At 41.8% G+C, this 19,844-nt stretch overlaps 1 pseudogene; it reads left to right on the forward strand.

Annotated features, from left to right (window-relative positions):
• Positions 1–9,127, forward strand: part of LOC149451395 (G patch domain-containing protein 1-like) — a 41,587-nt pseudogene extending 32,460 nt beyond the window's left edge.
• The last annotated feature ends 10,717 nt before the right edge of the window (positions 9,128–19,844 follow it).

The following is a 19,844-nucleotide window of genomic DNA, read 5'->3' on the forward strand; positions in this document are numbered from 1 at the left end:
TTCACATGTAAGCAATGATGTCACAAGTGACATCTTGCTTACTACTTTGCATGTGATCACTGATTGGCCAATCAGTGATCACATGATCGGGACCTTGTACAGAGGTCCCGTCCATCGATCGGTGTTTCACTGTGTCTAGAGGACACAGCAGGCACCGGATCGCGGTGCTGCGGGCTCCCAGGGAGCGCGCACAGCTAGAAAAGGCGGGTGCCGTTTATGAACGGCAACCCGCCCCTGGAGTGCCACCACCCTGCCGTTTATAAACAGCAGGCGGACGGCAAGTGGTTAAACTTTAACGGCTTGTAACTTTTCTTATAAGTGCATAGAGCCCATTCCAGAAATCTGACTCTGGGGTGGTCACCATGTATGCAAACTAGTAATTTGATGTTTACCTTCGAAAACAGAGGGACAATGGACCAGGTAACCTTATCAAGAGGGGACCAGGTACCACCTTAAGAAAAAAATCAAATTAGCTTCAATGAGAGAGACGTTTATAATGCCGTGTGTGACGATCGCGGCGTCAGACCCTAGCCCTTCTCACCAAACTTGTGACCAAAGGACTAGCCAATCTAAAACCGTGCTGTCACGTGCGTAACAATGCCATGCCCAGCTGCACCCTGCACACAGATTTTCCAGCTAATGGACTACAATCTGTGTACCTGCAGCCTGGGAGTGATTGTTACTGGGTCAGGTTAATTACGCAATTAACCCTTCACACTGCCACCAACTTTTTGTACAGAGAAAAAGGAAACGCGGGGAGGGAGGTGTACGTGGAGACCTCAGGCTATGTCCAAAGCCCTCAGAAATTATACTTTGGTCAATAACTTTTCCTAGGTACATGTAACATTCCACCCACGGGTAGATTAATACGCAGAATTGTCTGCTGAATGTCTACATTAGAAATATGACATACCTGCTGGGATGGTTAAGGAGATATTATTTTCTGCTCTGATCACAGCTAGGGGATATAATATATCAAACGGTTTGTATTAAAGTGAGCCATCCGAATATGTGCTCCATGTTTGTGTCTTTCATAATCCAAGATATGAAATCATAGGGGAAAATGGGTCTTAAATGTGATGTCTGCTTTATGGCTTATCTGGAGTGTCTTTGAACTCAGGGAAGGACTCGTTTTACGCTTTTACGATCCCTTTCCAAGCAAGAGTTTCTTAGACAGCGGGGCATCTAGCTAGTGAGGTTTTATAGCCAGGACGCCCTCCCACTGAGTTTGTTGCCTGTGATCTCTGCAAACATACACTGACCACATGTCACTCAACAGAGAGGGAGGGGGGATGAGGGCAGAGGGAGAGAGAGCTAATTATACAAGATGGACGATCCTTTGCCAAAATGGAGTTTCGCATCCATCTCTGTGTGCACGATTGCTACACCGTGGAATGCCCAGGAGCTCCATTCATGCCATGTGTCCATGACAATCGTTTTGTTAATGTTAGACTTGTCTTGGAGCTGTCATGTAGGAGAGCTTAGTTGGGTTTGTTGGCAGTAGCGACTAGATCTTGGAGGTTCCTCCTGTTTGGCCTCAGCTTTGGTGACACCATTTTTAATACTGAGTGAAGTGGGGTGTATTTGTCGGTTCTACCCCTTAAGATTTTCTTTGCTCTTGGTGTCTTTGTGCAAATGTTTCCCTTATTTCTTATCTTTGGAAACTCTCTTGACTCTGAAACCTTGAATGAGAGCAAATATCTCTAATGGAGCCTTGGATAGAGGAAAGAATTTGATGTGGAATCTAATCCTTACCCACTCCTCCATCATGACCAAGAAATTGAAAGTTTGGGTGGGATTACTCTTTACATGTTTAAAATGCCTAACACTTTCATTGTAAAGTAAGCCCTAACATTGAACGTCTCTTTACACCCTTTTGGTCTGTTAAATATACCTTTTTTTAATGTACTTTATTATATCTATATCTAGCAATAAGTAGAAAAAAATATGCCTGTACATCTAACCACAAATCCAGTGAGCCGATTAACTTCTTTTGCTCCCTGCTCTTGCTGCTACTTATCAGCATTGTTCTCAACTATCTTTGAGGACTACAGTTCACCTTCGCCTTTAAGGGGGCAACAAAAGGAGATGTTCTGCAGTCCTCTCTAAGAGTGACAACACTGCTACTACATACAAACAGTACAGTGAGTGAGCGTTGTCCCCCGAGGACAGTAAGTGCGTTACTGGACAGCACACCAAGTAAAAATAAGGACCCATTCACACGGGGTGCAGACATGTGATTCCTGTGCAGGGCCATCTTTTACCAGCACAAGGATGCACAGCTGTTGCTTGCATCTCTGTGCTGGCGTCCCATTATTTTTCTATTAGGACATGCCGCACAACCGCTGTGTCCTAATTTAACATGGGTGGGTGCGGATCCCTGAACGCACCCTGCATGCATTCGGGGACCCATGTTATATCAGGATACAGCAGCTGTGCCTGTGTAGCCATATGTCTCAATAAAAATGAATGGGACGCCGGCACGGGGATGTTCGCAACAGCTGTGCATCCCTGTGCTAGTAAAAGATGACCCTGCACGGCAGGATGACCCTGCATGTGTCTGCACCCTTTGTGAATGGACCCAGAAGGAGGGGGAAAAAAATTTAGTAGCCACAACATCTAAAGACCGTTAAGCTGCAGCATATTGCATTTTTTGTTATTGTGTTCAAGTTGAACTCTGCTGTAAATATTGTCCAAGTACATTTGTTGTGTATTTTTCCTTGAGCGCGCTTTATGTATTTCTTCCAGATTTGTGCAGTAATCCAGTATGAGACTTCCTGTAATAAAGACCGCTCACTGCTGCTCTCGCTCATTGTGCAGAGTGACTGGTCTTGTCTCTGCCTCCTCTTGTAGTTTTCTACAGGCAGCCTGTAGTGGGTGGAGCCTGCTGGCCCCTCCCACAGCTCTGCACAGACTATACACAGCACAGTGATTTCGCCACTGCTATTTTTACAAGGTAACATCAGAGTTTGCAAAGGCATTTGGTGCACACAAATTGGATGTTAATCCTTTGTGGCTGTTGAGGAATATAGAATAGTTTTTGTGCTCAGAGTTCACCTTTAACTGTTATTTTGCTGAGAAGGAGTAGCACTATAATCCCTCTGTGGCCCTTCCTGTCCCTGGTGCTACCTGTAGTCCTGTACTCACAGATCTGTCTCACCTGTGTGCCAAGCACTTGTATCAAAGGACTTGTGCCCATTGTTGTGTTTTGTTTGCTTGGCTGAGGGCAATGGCTATGTTTACCTCTTCTCTCTTTGTCTATAAAACACTTGTCCAGTTAACCCTCCAAGTGCTTCTCAGCACTTAGTACATAAATCCTGAGCAACCACAGCTGTATTTACCACATTTCCGTTTTATCATATTTTGTTTCTGATTTATTTGTATAACCCCTTCATGATGAAGGTAAAACTAATTCTAACTCCTGAATGGTTTTGCTACTTTGTCACGTTTCAGTAAAACCGTACATATCACCACAGCTACTTAGTGCATCCAGGTGGATTATACCGTGTTTTTTTAAGGACAAATTCAGCTTTAATTCGGTGATAAATGAGTAATGGAAGTCTTCTTTTTTTTTTTTTTTTTTTGTTAAAGAAATATTGGTCCAGAATCGTAAAAAAAAACCCCTTTAAAAGTGTAACTGTATATTTATTGCTATTACCATAACCTAGCACCAAAAAACAACCCAAAACGAATTCCCCCTGCAACTGGCAATCATTGTTTGTACTCGTAGTAGGGCCCAGAGACAATAGGGCACATTTTGCTTTTTTTTTTTTTTTTTAATCCTGCCTAAAGCACACAGATACACAGCTATAAGGTGGTAGGCACATACATTGGGAAGTGTAGCCTATGTCTGCTTAACATGCAGTGATAATATTTACAGCTACCCTTTTTAAGGTGGATTTCTAGCTTGAGACTGAGAAATTACATTTATCTGTCATCAGACAAAGAACTGCTGTCACCTTTTTCAGAGTCTATGAAAGAACTAATACATCGGCAAAGTCCTAGAGGGCTTCTCTATAGCGACACAGCTGTCTCCACTGATGAAAAAGGTAAAATATCCCTTCCATAGTCATCTTTGCTTAAGGAATTTATTTTGTAAATTTGTTTTATAGCTTAGGCTAAGGCTACTTTCACACTGATTCTAGCAAATACACGGCAAAAACGCATATGCGTTTTTACCGTGTTTGTTTACAGGGCATGTGACTCAAAAACATACCGTGGATGTGTTTTTGATGTGTTTTTGCCACATTTACATTGATTGCAATGGGGAGGTGAATTTTTGGTGTGTTTTTTTTCTTTTACCACACCAAAAATGCAGCAAGCATGGTTTTAAAAAACGCACCTGACCCACAACGGATTAGTGTGAAGAGTTCCATAGGAATACATGGTCTCACAATTTTCTTCCCCTTTTTTTTAAATACAAACGTGGAAGAAAAACAGATTGGTGTGAAAGCAGCTTTAGCTGGCAGCTGTCCTAATTTATCTTTTATTTTTGTAATTATGTTTTATGAAGGCTCTCTGAAACCATAATAAACTGTTGGCAGAAACCAATATTGTAATAAATGTTTCTAGCTCATAAGATAACTGTACTCTTAATGTCAAACAGTGCAAGGTGAGAGAGAGAGAGGGGGAATAAAAGCGGGGAAGTAAAAAGGGTAAGAATTGGGGGAGGGGTAAGGTGTTGAGCAGGGGAGGACTGACAACTCATGGGGCCCCCAGGCAATAGGGGATCATGGGGCCCCTGTGTCCTTGCCCAAACTCAAAAATGCCTATGAAATGGTACCAGGGGCATCTCATGGGGCCCCCTACTGACCCCGGGCAAAGTAAAATAATACAGAATTACAAAAGATAAGACGGTAGTTCAAAGGGCAAGTAAACTTAAGCCTAGTACACGGACCAATTGTCCGGTGGCAGCGACCGGTTCAATAGAAACCGGCTGACATTTGGTCTGTTTGTATGGCAGCCGGTCTGATAGAGGTTGGCTGGACAGGGCATGACCGGAAAAGGTCTGCAGATCGGCTCCTGAGAGCACTGACCGGAGTGTTCTGGCAGGGGGGGCCCGTCACCCCTGTCAGTACAGCAATCTCCCCTGATGTGCTATTGTGTTCTAAGATTGGATAGTTAGTACAGCAGCTCCTCCCTGAGCTGTCAGCTATTTTTCATTCAGCCCGCTGGGATGAACGAAAAAAAATAGTGTGTACTAGGCTTTACCCTTAAGCCAAGCCTACCCTACCCTAGATCGAAATGTGGTAAGTTCAGTAAGGACCAGTCATATTTCGATCCATATATGGGCAGGCTGGTTATACAGAAACTCCTCTACTGCTGTATAACTGCCTTATTAGATTTTTCCTGTGCAATCAGTGCTGCTAGCTATAGGATTAGTGGGGAGTATTAAATGTGTGGATGGGGGAATAGTCTTTGTTTTTTTTTTTGTTTTTCTTTGTTTTTTTTGTTAAACCCACTGGTTGAACAAAAAAAAAAAAAGAAGATTCATCTCTAGGCTGCTTAAGGTGCTCCACCCTTTCCCTGGAGGGCTCAAATGGGAGGATTTTCAAGTTGAAGCTATGTGGTGGCAGCAGCAGCAGCATTTGCACTTACCGTATATACTCGAGTATAAGCCGAGTTTTTCAGCACATTTTCTGTGCTGAAAAACGCCCCCCTCGGCTTATACTCGAGTCAACGTCCAGGTGTGGGCGGGATGACATGCCGTCCCTGTCATCTGGACACACCCCCGGGATCAATCCTCGCCGGTGATTGGCCGCCGGAACTGTAGCTCAGGAGAGGCACACAGGCGCCCAATCACCGGCGAGGAGGTGGAGCTTGGAGAGGAGGAGCCGAGCGGCACCGCGAAGATCGAGCGAGTGAAGAGGAGGAGAGTGGCCGGAGAAGGAAGACATCTGACCGGTAAGTGTGTACCATGGGAGAGGGAGGGAGCGAGCGAGTCCAGGCTGGAGCAGGGGTCAGCAAGGTAAGTATCATTGGTGTCAGTGGGAGGAATAGTGCCCGATCATTGGTGTCACTAATACCAAGGATGGGGCACTATTCCTCCCCCCACTGACACCAAGGATGGGGCACTATTCCTCCCCCCACTGACACCAAGGATGGGGCACTATTCCTCCCCCCACTGACACCAACGATGGGGCACTATTCCTCCCCCCACTGACACCACCGGCTTATACTCGAGTCAATAGTTTTTCCCAGTTTTTTGTGGTAAAATTAGGTACCTCGGCTTATATTCGGGTCGGCTTATACTAGAGTATATACGGTAACCTTTAAAGCTTACATACAGTCTGCAGTTAACAAGCAGGCTATCCCATAATGTGCACTTCATATTACTTGAAAATTCAATCCACTGAGTCAAAAAATCTGCCAAATTCATATCCAGGTATAATCCTAATGGTACAGTCGGATTGGTTGAGCTTATACCACTGTAGGTGGTCTTATTATTATTATTTATTTATTATTTCTTATATAGCGCCATCAATTTACGCAGCGCTTTACATACATTTATTGTACATTCACATCAGTCCCTAACCCTCAAGAAGTGTACAATCTAAAGTCCCTAACTCACATTCATACACATACTAGGGCCAATTTAGACAGGAGCCAATTAACCTACCAGCATGTCTTTGGAGTGTGGGAGGAAACCGGAGTACCTGCAGGAAACTCACGCAGTCACAGGGAGAACATGCAAACTCCAGGCAGGTGGTGCCGTGGCTGGGATTCGAACCAACGACCCTAATACTGCCAGGCGGAAGTACAAACCATTTAGCCACTGTGCTGCCAACTTGGACCAATGTAGATATACCAGGTTGATCAATGTAAGTAAGCCAACTTGAACCAATGTAAGTATGCAAATTTCATACCATATACTGTAGTAGCCAGTGCCTCACGATGATTGCTGCTATCTCCTGAGTCCTACATGCTGACCACAGGGTTGCGTGGCACCACTGCCATTTACAAAATGCCTTTTTTTTTTTTTTTTGAGACATATCTCAGGTATTAAATATGTATACTTAAATTGACCCAAGCCAATGTAACTTTATATTGCCTTCCCATAGTCTCCTGAACCAATCAGGAGTCAAGCTAGCAGTGTGAAGATGAATGGGTCTGTTTTTACATTACAGTTCTCCTTTAACACTGATGATTGAAGTCCAGCTTTATAGCTACATGCACGTGGGCACATTTGCTTGTGAATGGGTGAAGGCAGCTGTATGCAGCCATGCATTGCTTTATTTTGTACGTACACAGATATAATGCACTGTAGGTGTTTTCAATGCACTATTTCTATGGGCTACTTTACGCAAATGACTGCATACAGCTACCTTCACCAATTCTTGTCTATAGCTGGCTGTACGCAGCTCTTGGGCATTCAGAACAGCAGAAATGCATAGTGTCTTTAAGCTGCAGGGGCAACATAACAATTATAATGAGGAAAGATTGGGGAGGACATAGAATCTCTGTCGGGTTTTAGATACTACGTAAAGTCAGCTTCTTTTCATGTTCTATCTGGCATGTTACCTGGACAGCAAGAGATTGAGAATCTCTCCAATGGAGACACAAGTCAGCTTAAACCTTACTTCGGTTCAAACTTTTTCCCGCTTTGCTAAAGCATTGTATATTGTGAAAAGATTTCTCAATTTCTGTTTGATATTTTTAAAACAGACAGGTAGTGAGAAAAGTTCCCATGCTGAAATTAAAAAAAAAAAAACAAACAAACTGGGAAGATGTTCTCTAATTTCCTGGTATTCAAACAGGAATTAATAAACAGAGTTAGCTTACTTTGAGCGCATACAGTTAACAAAGTTAAAATATTTTTCTGATGGTGTGCCTTTTTTTGAATGTTGGCAGGTTTATCCAACACCTGAGCTTCCAAGGGATTACAAGTGCACTTCTTCCAACCTGTGCTAAATGCAGCCAATCAGAATTCTGCTGCTTTGCAAGCCCTGCTGACATCTTCCCAGAGTCCTCCTTCCTGCTAAACCAAAGAAGGATCAACTACCTTGTAGACACCAACTCAGATCTTCCCTTCAGAAGGGAGATGTTGTGGGAGGAGGCACTTCAGGGTGAGTAGTTTGCCCTCAGTACATAGGAGACAGTTGCACCATTAGGATTTTCAGTGCAGGATATCTGGGAGTTCTTGCTGGTCATTAGCAATGTGTAGCAGGTACCTTTTTTGACATACTGTGCCTAACTTCTGATTAGGACATAACTTCTAGATCAAGTGGGTTGGGTCAACAGTGCTATTTCAAGGAGATCTTGAGGGCAGTAATTAGGGAGTTTGAGGGGATGAGGGCAGCCAGGGTGCTGGAAGAGGCAAGAGAGCCTGGGATGTCCAGCCTGGGTCCACTGGAACTTGGACTGCTGATGCTCAGAAGGTAGAAGCATGGAAACCAGGATTCCTGGGGAAAGCTCAGGGATGGACCTCAACTCATATTCAGGATGCAAGCTAAGATCAACAACAGTGAGCCATGGCAACAGAAGACAGGGTCAAGTCACCAGAACAGGTTGTGGTCCTCATTGGGCAGCATGGTATAGGAACAGCAGGCAGCATTGTGGTCTGCAATGGTTGGGCAGTGCCATATAACAGCAGAGAGCACTAATGTACATGGAATAGGCCAGGGGCAGCAATAGTGGGACTAGATCTAAGCTTATCTGCATTACACCCATGCACACCTGCCCATGCCGATACATGAGCATGCACACTGGCATTATATTCCTGATGCAAGAATAAAAACTTGACAAATTGGAATCATGGTGCATTTTGTGATTATATTACTAGGTTCATCCTCCGTCCTGGACCTCCTCTGACAAAGACCAGGAAAGGATCAGAGATGTAAAACAAAATAGAGGAGCAGAGGCTAAAAGCACATAAACTTTCACAGGAAGCTATGAACAACTGATTCCAGGCTGTATCCAAAGATGAGGCACAGAACAGGTGGCATGATGAGCTGCTTGACCACCGGCTTGTACAGCCAAACGCAACAGATTTCCAACCGTTTGAGAGGAATCCAGAAAATCACGAAAGATGTGAAATATACATCCAGAAACTCCATGAAGGACAGAAAAGTAGCAGATCATAATGACTTTTTTGTTTTTTAATAAAATCTCTAATAGCTGCACACTATACATAGACAGTGTCTTGTCTACTTCCTGTCTCACTACTGTGTTAGTAGCTTTGCAGCACTCAGAGTTAAGGCACAAAAAAAAATAAAATCTTAATGCGTCTTATTGTTTTGAAAACCTTGATCCTATGTATGGTGTGTAATTATAATATATAACATGGGCAGCCATGTTTGCTCATTACGCCACATCGGAGGGAATTGTATGACAGTGCTGGTGACTTGTCTCTGCCCCTTCTGTTTGCTTTGCCATTCACAAAAGCACAGCCTTCAATGACAAGGTTTTGACAATGTGTCTAGATGTAACGTGACTTACTATAATACTACAGCCCGGATACAAGGGTATTGCAGTGTAAAATCAAATGAAAACTGTATACACAGCCACTGTGCTTTGGGGACCAAGCTTTTGTCCCCTACACCCTTCATCAGAGCTTATATTTTGACAGATATGTTTGTACAGACACATGCATTTCCAAATCTACTAGTTGCATCCTTTCATTTTTGCCTGCAGTTTCTCTAAAGTCTTCTTTTCCTTATGTAGCATCCTCCTAGGTAGCTGGGGGGAGCTAGTTGATTATTCTTAGTTAGAGGTAGCAGCCTGGTGGAATAGCAAGAAAGGGTAAAATGTCAGGGCTGAGAAGCTCTCTGGAACTTCCCCTTGATCTAGAGACCTGGAGAAGTCTCTAAAATTCAGTGGGCAGGGGTGAAGAATGGCTGGTCTGCACACTCAAGGGATCCTGACCTACCTGCAGGCCCCTCTCTTGGACCAGCTCCCAGGCTCCACACTTCATCCTGCTCAGTTTATCTTCCACCTGAACTCTCCTATTGCTGAGCAGGCTAGGACAGCCTGGAAAGCAGGTAAGGAGCCAGCCCAGTGTAAGGCCTTAACTGCAGCCACCAATCCACAAGCTTGCAGGAGAGACTGAATGAGTAACCCCATACCCCCGGGACCGGATAAGGGGAAAGGGCATTCGGATGGGAAACTTAACTAGTCCCCATCTGGGACTGCTTTCATTTAAGGTGGCAGCTTCTGGGACCTCTTGGCCAGGGATTCCCTCAGGCAGCTGGCTGAAGAGATTTCATCTGGGATCCAGGCATGTACACATGGAGAGGCTGGCTAGCTCTCCCAAGAAGAGAAGTGAAAACCCCTTTTGACTACTTGTACATAGTTTTGGGAAGTTGTCCTCCGTTTTACAGTCCTTTTGGGCATCCCATGTGTCCCTCATATTCATCCAAGTTATCATCCCCTAATAAAATCCAAAAAACAAGTTCAAGAACTGTTTACTGTCTCTGGAGTGCAATGTCTGAAGGAAATGGTGTTGCCTGGCTTTGCAGGACTATAGGGGGACCCAAATCTTTAACGACTCCTAAGGGGTGATGCTACACTTACTTTAAACTACTTGGTAAGCAAGGAAATGTTTTAGAAGCCGTGGGCATACTAAGGCCTTGTAGTAGTGGAGCTCCTTCTGCTCAGCTATGACTCACTACATGGTCAGGCTGTATGCTTTCCCACATCTGAATGAATCAACCAGAGCATGGGTTATCATAACAAACTAAGAGGTTTTAAAGGGTAAATTCATGTTTCCAAGAAAAATGGACACACTTCTGTACACTGTTGCACATAGTTGTCGTAATGCCCTGTGCTGCCAGTGTAGTGGTCTGTAAATGATGGCTTCAACTGTTTACTTACAGAGCAGCTAGGGTTTCCTTTAAAGCAGTGGTCTCCAAACTGCAGTCTGGGGGCCAGATGCGGCCCTTTGCTTGCTTTTATCCAGGCCCTTGGGTCACTATTTCCCCCTACTGTCAGCAGCAGTCTGGCATAGTTCCTCCCCCTGACACCAATGATGGGGCACTATTCCTCCCCCTGACACCAATGATGGGGCACTATTCCTCCCCCTGACACCAATGATGGGGCACTGTTCCTCCCCCTGACACCAACGATGCGGCACTATTCCTCCCCCTGACACCAATGAGGGGACACTGCTTACTTCCACTGCCAACCAATAATGGGGCACTATATCTCCCCCTAATACCAAACTGTTTACTCCCGCTGGCAACAGTCTGGCCCTTCTAATGTTTGAAGGACAGTAAACTGGCCCTTTTGTTTAGAAAGTTTGGAGAACTCTGCCTTAAAGGATAAGTTCACCTATTTAGAAAAAAAAAAAACAATAAATGTACAAATCCTCACAGAAAAAAATTGTGCATTTATTTTTTTTTTTCCTGCAGAAACCTGGAAAGCATTGCACCTGTGATCAGGTTTCTGCAAACAAGCCCTGCAGCTTTCAGCGTGTACCTCCATACATGTCAGTTTGAAAGCTGCAGGAATTTTGAATGAATTAAAAGGGAGCTCATCAGCACGCTCACAGTTCATTCAGAGCTACAAGCTGTCTGCCGCAATGGCTGATGGTACTTGTAGTTTATTAATTCAAAGGAAATTGTGAATAAATAATGTGGCCATGTGGGAGGAGCTTCCAAACAGCCATGCTATTTTTGAATTGTGACAGCCGATGTTGGGAGAAGATTCCCTTGCCCGCTGTCACACTGAGGGGGGATCGGAGGGAGAAGCAGCAGGAGTTGGAATATGTTACATGTTCCACCCTAAATATGGGTGTAACATGTTCCAAAAAAACTTATCCTCTAATCACTTGTCTACGAAGGTACGTTTATACACAGCTGCTTGGTAAGTGGGTAAATCAAGCAGCAGCTCTGAGCTTGGCACTGGCTTTAAGAGCCAGCAATGGGCTTTCCAATAAAAAATAATCACTTTTATGGGTCTCTCCAAGACCACCAAAATAGACCTTAGAGTACCTGCCTTGTGCCAAAGCTATCATATAGGGGCTTTTTAGCCCCCTTGTGATAGCAATAAAGTTAAAGAAATAAAGTGCTTTCTTTAATCACCCATCACCCTCGTACACACCCCATATAAAACAAGCAGCATAGGCCAAGCACATGTATCAATTGCACCACACGTGAGGTAACATGAATGCAGAAGGGGGAACTATAATTCTAAGGTTAGTTTACTCTAAACTAACCACCTGTAATGGCTATGGAGAATTTTGGCTACCATAGTTTTTTGTTTTTTTGTTTTTTGGCTTGACGTGTTTTGTACCTATTTACTTAACACAAACCTTTCCTTAATTTTACAAAAAAATTGGGTAAATTAGTATGTGTTTGCACTATAATTCATTTTAGTGTATTTTTTCCCCTTCTAAAAACGTGTTTGATAAACAGCTGCAACTGCCCTTTCAAAATAACCCCAATGTTCCTTTTACTATTTTGTATATTAATTTATGGAGACGGGATATTCTGGATTTCAACAGCCTAATCTAGAAGTCAAATTGGATGCCAATCCTACTGCTATAGGAAACAGTGATAAATGTTGTCAACACCTCCCCTATTACTAAGGAAATGGAAAAATATTTGCCAGTTAAAGTGAATAAATTCAAAACTGTTTTCAATCCAAATAAAATAGTATGTACTACAATACACCTCCCTCCTCAATAATAATGTGTATATTATAATCCATGATGTATGAAAAATTATAAGATTTGGAAAAAACATAAGCCCTATATATTGATTGGTGTCTATACCAAATATTACAATGCATCAGGTGCTACAATACACCTCCTCCTAATACAACATGCACAAAATGTCCTTAAAAAACAGATATTCAAAAAACAATATTGTGTATCAGTTCATCCTTTTGAAGTGAACAACTATATACACATTATAATTGAGGAGGGAGGTGTATTGTATCATGTCATATTTTATTTGCATTGAACACCATTTTGAATTTATTCACTTTAATTGCCAAATATTTTTCCATTTCCGTAATAGGGAGGTTTTCACATTTTTTTTGGTTTTTTTTTACGGTTTCCTATAGCAATAGGATTGGCAGTGCAGCATCCAATTTGACTTATAATCACACTCACCTGTGTTAGTTGCTAGCAGCAGCCTACATATCCCACATTGTCCACTGCGCAGGGTTTATCAATTTAATGATCTATAAGTATGAATGGGTATTTAAAGCGGAACTAAAACATGATAAAAATGAAAATCCCATTAAAAGATTAATCCACAAAACCAGCTTTTGCTGCAATGTTAATCTTTAGTCCTGAGATTCCTCTGCAGTACTTTTTTTCTGCCACCAGATGCACAGTGTGATAGTCAGCATCATTCAACCCACTACTTCTGAGCTCAGGTCGTCCTGAACCTGTCCCCTGCATGTGACTAGACAGTGAAAGGAGAAGCAGTGTGTGAATATATGTGTGTGTGTATATGTGTGTGTGTATGTATGTATATATATATATATATATATATATATATATATATATATATATATAAAATTTTCCCCAGAAAAAAATTATTTATACATGTACAGTCAGGTCCATAAATATTGGGACATTGACACAATTCTAACATTTTTGACTCTATACACCACCACAATGGATTTGAAGTGAAACGAACAAGATGTGCTTTATCTGCAGGCTGTCAGCTTTAATTTGAGGGTATTTACATCCAAATCCGATGAACGGTGTAGGGAGTACAACAGTTTGCATATGTGCCTCCCACTTGTTAAGGGACCAAAAATAATGGGACAGAATAATAATCATAAATCAAACTTTCACTTTTTAATACTTGGTTGCAAATCCTTTGCAGTCAATTACAGCCTGAAGTCTGGAATGCATAGACATCACCAGACGCTGGGTTTCATCCCTGGTGATGCTCTGCCAGGCCTCTATTGCAACTGTCTTCAGTTCCTGCTTGTTCTTGGGGCATTTTCCCTTCAGTTTTGTCTTCAGCAAGTGAAATGCATACTCAATCGGATTCAGGTCAGGTGATTGACTTGGCCATTGCATAACATTCCACTTCTTTCCCTTAAAAAACTCTTTGGTTGCTTTTGCTGTCTGCTTTGGGTCATTGTCCATCTGCAATGTGAAGCGGCGTCCAATGAGTTCTGAAGCATTTGGCTGAATATGAGCAGATAATATTGCCCGAAACACTTCAGAATTCATCCTGCTGCTTTTGTCAGCAGTCACATCATCAATAAATACAAGAGAAGCAGTTCCATTGGCAGCCATACATGCCCACGCCATGACACTACCACCACCATGCTTCACTGTTGAGGTGGTATGCTTAGGATCATGAGCAGTTCCTTTCCTTCTCCATACTCTTCTCTTCCCATCACTCTGGTACAAGTTGATCTTGGTCTCATCTGCCCATAGGATGTTGTTCCAGAACTATAACTCAAAAAAAATTATTTTGCGCTAGTAGATATAAAATTATCTCAATAAATCAAACATATAAATGGTGCAAAAAAAGTATATATGTGAAAAAATGTCCACACTTAAAAAATATAACACAAAAAACTAGCAAAAAATATATATATAAAGTGACAATGCCACCACCAAAAATAAACTCACCAGAGCTAAAAAATATAATATAATATTTAAACCATATATTGCTCTGGGAACAGTAGTCTTAACGATAAGTCATTCATAGATGCATCTTCAAGGAATAGTATTCTGCAGAGACCAGATCCACATAGACCAATTTCAGATGGAGCAAGTTACTTTCAAATTATTTATCATCAAGGAAATCCACTTCTTAAGAAAGCCACCTTCAAACGTATCCAGAGAGGAAAATGCCAGACACTCGGAAGAAACAGAAGAGCTTCATGGCGCAGTATTATTAAAACAACATCTTTATTCAGTACTCATTGTACTTAACTCAAAGGGTGTCCCAGCCAACACCAGCATTAACAGCAATCACAGCAAAACAGACCCAGCTACTCGGCACATGCGCAGTAGCTCATTGGAAACGTAATGACGTCACATCGATCAAGCTCCGTCCTACGCGTTTCGTCATCGACGGCCTCATCGACGCTCGACATCATCGAGCGTCCGCTCCGTGAGGCCGTCGATGACGAAACGCGTAGGACGGAGCTTGATCGATGTGACGTCATTACGTTTCCAATGAGCTACTGCGCATGTGCCGAGTAGCTGGGTCTGTTTTGCTGTGATTGCTGTTAATGCTGGTGTTGGCTGGGACACCCTTTGAGTTAAGTACAATGAGTACTGAATAAAGATGTTGTTTTAATAATACTGCGCCATGAAGCTCTTCTGTTTCTTCCGAGTGTCTGGCATTTTCCTCTCTGGATACGTTTGAAGGTGGCTTTCTTAAGAAGTGGATTTCCTTGATGATAAATAATTTGAAAGTAACTTGCTCCATCTGAAATTGGTCTATGTGGATCTGGTCTCTGCAGAATACTATTCCTTGAAGATGCATCTATGAATGACTTATCGTTAAGACTACTGTTCCCAGAGCAATATGTGGTTTAAATATTATATTATATTTTTTAGCTCTGGTGAGTTTATTTTTGGTGGTGGCATTGTCACTTTATATATATATATTTTTTGCTAGTTTTTTGTGTTATATTTTTTAAGTGTGGACATTTTTTCACATATATACTTTTTTTGCACCATTTATATGTTTGATTTATTGAGATAATTTTATATCTACTAGCGCAAAATAATTTTTTTTGAGTTATTTATTACACCTTATTGATTTTGGTGGTTTTTTTGCAGCTGGTATATTATAATAAGTGATTTATAGATATATATAGATATTCTTTTTCCTTTTCCATAGGCGCCATTATATATATATTTTTTCTGTTCCAGAACTATGAAGGCTTTTTTAGATGTCATTTGGCAAACTCTAATCTGGCCTTCCTGTTTTTGAGGCTCACCAACGGTTTACATCTTGTGGTGAACCCTCTGTATTCACTCTGGTGAAGTCTTCTCTTGATTGTTGACTTTGACACACATACACCTACCTCCTGGAGAGTGTTCTTGATCTGGCCAACTGTTGTGAAGGGTGTTTTCTTCACCAGGGAAAGAATTCTACGGTCATCCACCACAGTTGTCTTCCGGGTCTTTTGGTGTTGCTGAGCTCACCAGTGCATTCCTTCTTTTTAAGAATGTTCCAAACAGTTGTTTTGGCCATGCCTAATGTTTTTGCTATCTCTCTGATGGGTTTGTTTTGTTTTTTCAGCCTAATGATGGCTTGCTTCACTGATAGTGACAGCTCTTTGGATCTCATCTTGAGAGTTGACAGCAACAGATTCCAAATGCAAATAGCACACTTGAAATTAACTCTGGACCTTTTATCTGCTCATTGTAATTGGGATAATGAGGGAATAAACACACACCTGGCCATGGAACAGCTGAGAAGCCAATTGTCCCATTACTTTTGGTCCCTTAACAAGTGGGAGGCACATATGCAAACTGTTGTAATTCCTACACCGTTCACCTGATTTGGATGTAAATACCCTAAAATTAAAGCTGACAGTCTGCAGTTAAAGCACATCTTGTTCGTTTCATTTCAAATCCATTGTGATGGTGTATAGAGCCAAAAATGTTAGAATTGTGTCGGTGTCCCTATATTTATGGACCTGACTGTATATACATATACAAGGAACGCAAGTTGTAAAGATAAGTATCACAGAGCAAAACTCCCATTACAACCCTTTTGCTGCCACCAGTGTGACCCACACCACCGCAAACAGAGCTTCTTCGCAGCAATAGGTTCAGTATAAAAACAAAATATACTTTTTTTATTATAGAAAAATCCTCATTAAACATGCTTTTATCATGAAGTTGCATGGTTGATGACAGGCACAATGATCCAGAGAAGCTTGCCAGGTTAGCATTGAAAGGCCTGTCACAGACGTGTATGGGTTTAGTCAGCGAGGCCGCATGAACGGCTCCGACTGGTGCCGAAGAATCGACATTGACTCATCAACTCTTCATCTGATTCTGATTGTCAGGTTTTCCTACCAAGATATGGAAGACCGTGCCTGAACATTCCTCCGTGCAGAAAATTCACACTTGAGGCAGTTTAGGTAGTTGGTTATTAAAGCCAAACTCCAGCCAAAAGTTACTTTTAGATGGCATAGGGAAGGGTTAGAAACAGTTTTAAATGCTGTCTGAGATAAAATTGTATGCACAGCCAAAAGTTTTTTTTGTTTGTTTTTTTGTTAATTTTGAATAGAGTAGGGAAGGACTGGAACTCCTATCAGGTTGATTGTTGCTGTATGTGTCCTGTTGGGAAGGTTCTTTTTCATTTACTGTCTTGAAGCCAGGCTGTAACTCCTTAAGGAAACTTGAGTAAATAAGAAAGTTGTTTCTACTGACCTCTCCTAAAATGCTAGTTGCTGTGCTGTCATCCTGGAAAATGTAAGAAAATTGTGAGTTTTGTATTCCCATAAATTCTCCATACATGCTTGCTTCAGATCAGTAGCTAAAAAAAATTGGAAAACAGACAGCCAGGTGAATAGCATTTTGAAAAGAGGGTCTGCAGTGTCAGGGTCATGGGCACTATGCATGAACTGTCTGGATTATCAGGCTTACCATAGATCCTTGTGTGCCACTGCAGCTCCCTAGTACATGTGCATTACTGGAAGGAAGAGGGTGTGTGATGTGGCAAAGCTATAAGGGATTTGGCTAAGAGAGATGGCTGTAAGTCTGTGCTTATTCACTTAGTCACAGAGTGCCTTGGAGGATAATTAACAATATATTTTAGAAAATAATAGTAATAATTATACTTATTTGTATACTTGATACATTACTTTTTTTTATTGAAAACCTTATATAATTTTAAATACAGGATTATATATATATATAAATATATATATATTTAATCATGAATATTTCAACTTTAAATGAAGAAAAAAACTTTATGTAGTATAGTCTAGTAGTATAGATGTACAGTACTTTTTTGTATTGTTATATTTCAGACAATAGTTTAATCCCCTCTCACGTTTTCGGTTTCTCCCGCAGGGGGATAAGAATGACAAGTCTTTGGTGAAAATGAAAATGTTCGAGAGGCTGACCAGAGATTGGTTTGAATGGCACTCGGACAAACTGCTGTGTAAACACTTCAACATCCCTGATCCTTATCCAGGGTAAGCTTCAGGGGAATGCCATTCGTGGCAGAGCTGTGCAGGCCCAGACATGCTTGGCCGTTCCCGATCCAAGAGAGGAGTTGTTACACCGCCTGTTAGAGGTCTTGGATTCTGCTGTGACATTGTCCTTTCACTCACCTACAGCTGTATTTATCAAAATGTCAGCTGTGAAAGGAAACATCTACTTATCTTAAAACAGTAGCCTGCTTTTCAGGTTTATCTAAGTGTACATATTGATTTTTAAACAGGCTGATACACCATTTGCTGTCTGTGTATTTAGTCTGAGTTCTTCCTTTCCTTGCTAAAAATGATAAATCTGACTCCTGGCCTTCCCTTCAGTCTTGCACAGTTGTACTTGCCCCTCTCCTGCACTGAAATGGCTTATTCTGATTTCACTGTGCACTGTGAACTTCTTACAGTGGCTTTTTTCTTGCAACCCTCTCATACAAGCCACATTTGTGGAGAACAGGTGATATTGTTTTCATATGCACACAATGACCACTCTGTCATAAATTCCTGCAACTGCTTCAGAGTTGCTGTAGGCCTCTTGGTAGCTCTCTGACCAGTTTCCTCCTGGATCTTTCATCCAGTTTCGAGAGATGTCCTGATCCAAGGAGCATCTCAGAGATCTTTTAACAGTGCCTTGCCACCCATAGTTATTTGTATGTTTCATTTGCACTACCATGGACTGAAATGCTCCAGGAAAGCTCTTTTCATGCTGAGCTAGTCAAAATGACCACAGCTGATCACAGTTGAAAGTCACATGGCTTGGTGTGCCATTGGGAAGGTAATAAGCTACACCTGATTGAGTTCACAAGTCATTTTTAGGAGGGGGGGAGATTTCCAACTCAGTCTTTTTTTTTTTTGTTTTTGTTTTTTTTAAGGACATGTTGGTGTTATAACACAGTTGGATAAAACAAAAGTGTGTCTGTCTTCATTTCAGACCACAAAGCAACTTAATGTGGTTATTTTACAGGGGGGTTATTCTTTCTATGCCTACTATATGTAAATGCAAACTAATGGGAAAACCATGCAGATTTCACTTACAGACACTAGTTTCACATTTTAATGCATGTTTCAGTGAGTTTTTATGCAAGTAGACATGTTTTCATGCACGTCAGTTATGTGCCCTGTTTACCACAATGTTGATGTCACAGATTCCTGTGCAAAAAAAAATCCATGTGATACCAGTGTTGTGGTGTGAACAGGTCACATAGAGAACAATAGAGAACGCATGGAGAAAAACTGACACGTCTGCACACTGATGCGAATGAGGCCTAAATCTTCCCCTGCTGACTCGCATCATGGATAAAAAATACCTCCCGGGAGGACCAGAAAACGGTGTTGAATAACCAATAAATGGGATCATAGATACTGGTAGGCTGCCACAATGAAGTAGCACACTGGCTCATTGCTATGATCAGTCCGTAATAGCAATATGAAATAAAGTAAGCAGACGCGGACCGTAGCATTAAGCAATGGTCCGTTCAGTGCACTGATACCATTTATAGTGCCTTGAAAAAATATTTATACCCCTTTAAATTTTCCACATTTTGCCATGTTACAACCAAAAACATAAATGTGTTTTGTTAGGATTTTATGTGATAGACCAGTGATGGCGAACCTTTTTGAGCCCGAGTGCCCAAACTGCAACCCAAAACCAACTTATTTCTTTCAAAGTGCCAACACTGCAATGAAACCTGAATATCGAGCTTTTGGTTTAGAAAAAACAACTCGTACAGTAGTGCAAACTAATT

This window comes from Staurois parvus, unplaced genomic scaffold (genome assembly GCF_062004578.1).
Source record: "Staurois parvus isolate SC_StPar_1 unplaced genomic scaffold, SC_StPar_1.0 ptg000541l, whole genome shotgun sequence".
NCBI lineage: Eukaryota > Metazoa > Chordata > Amphibia > Anura > Ranidae > Staurois > Staurois parvus.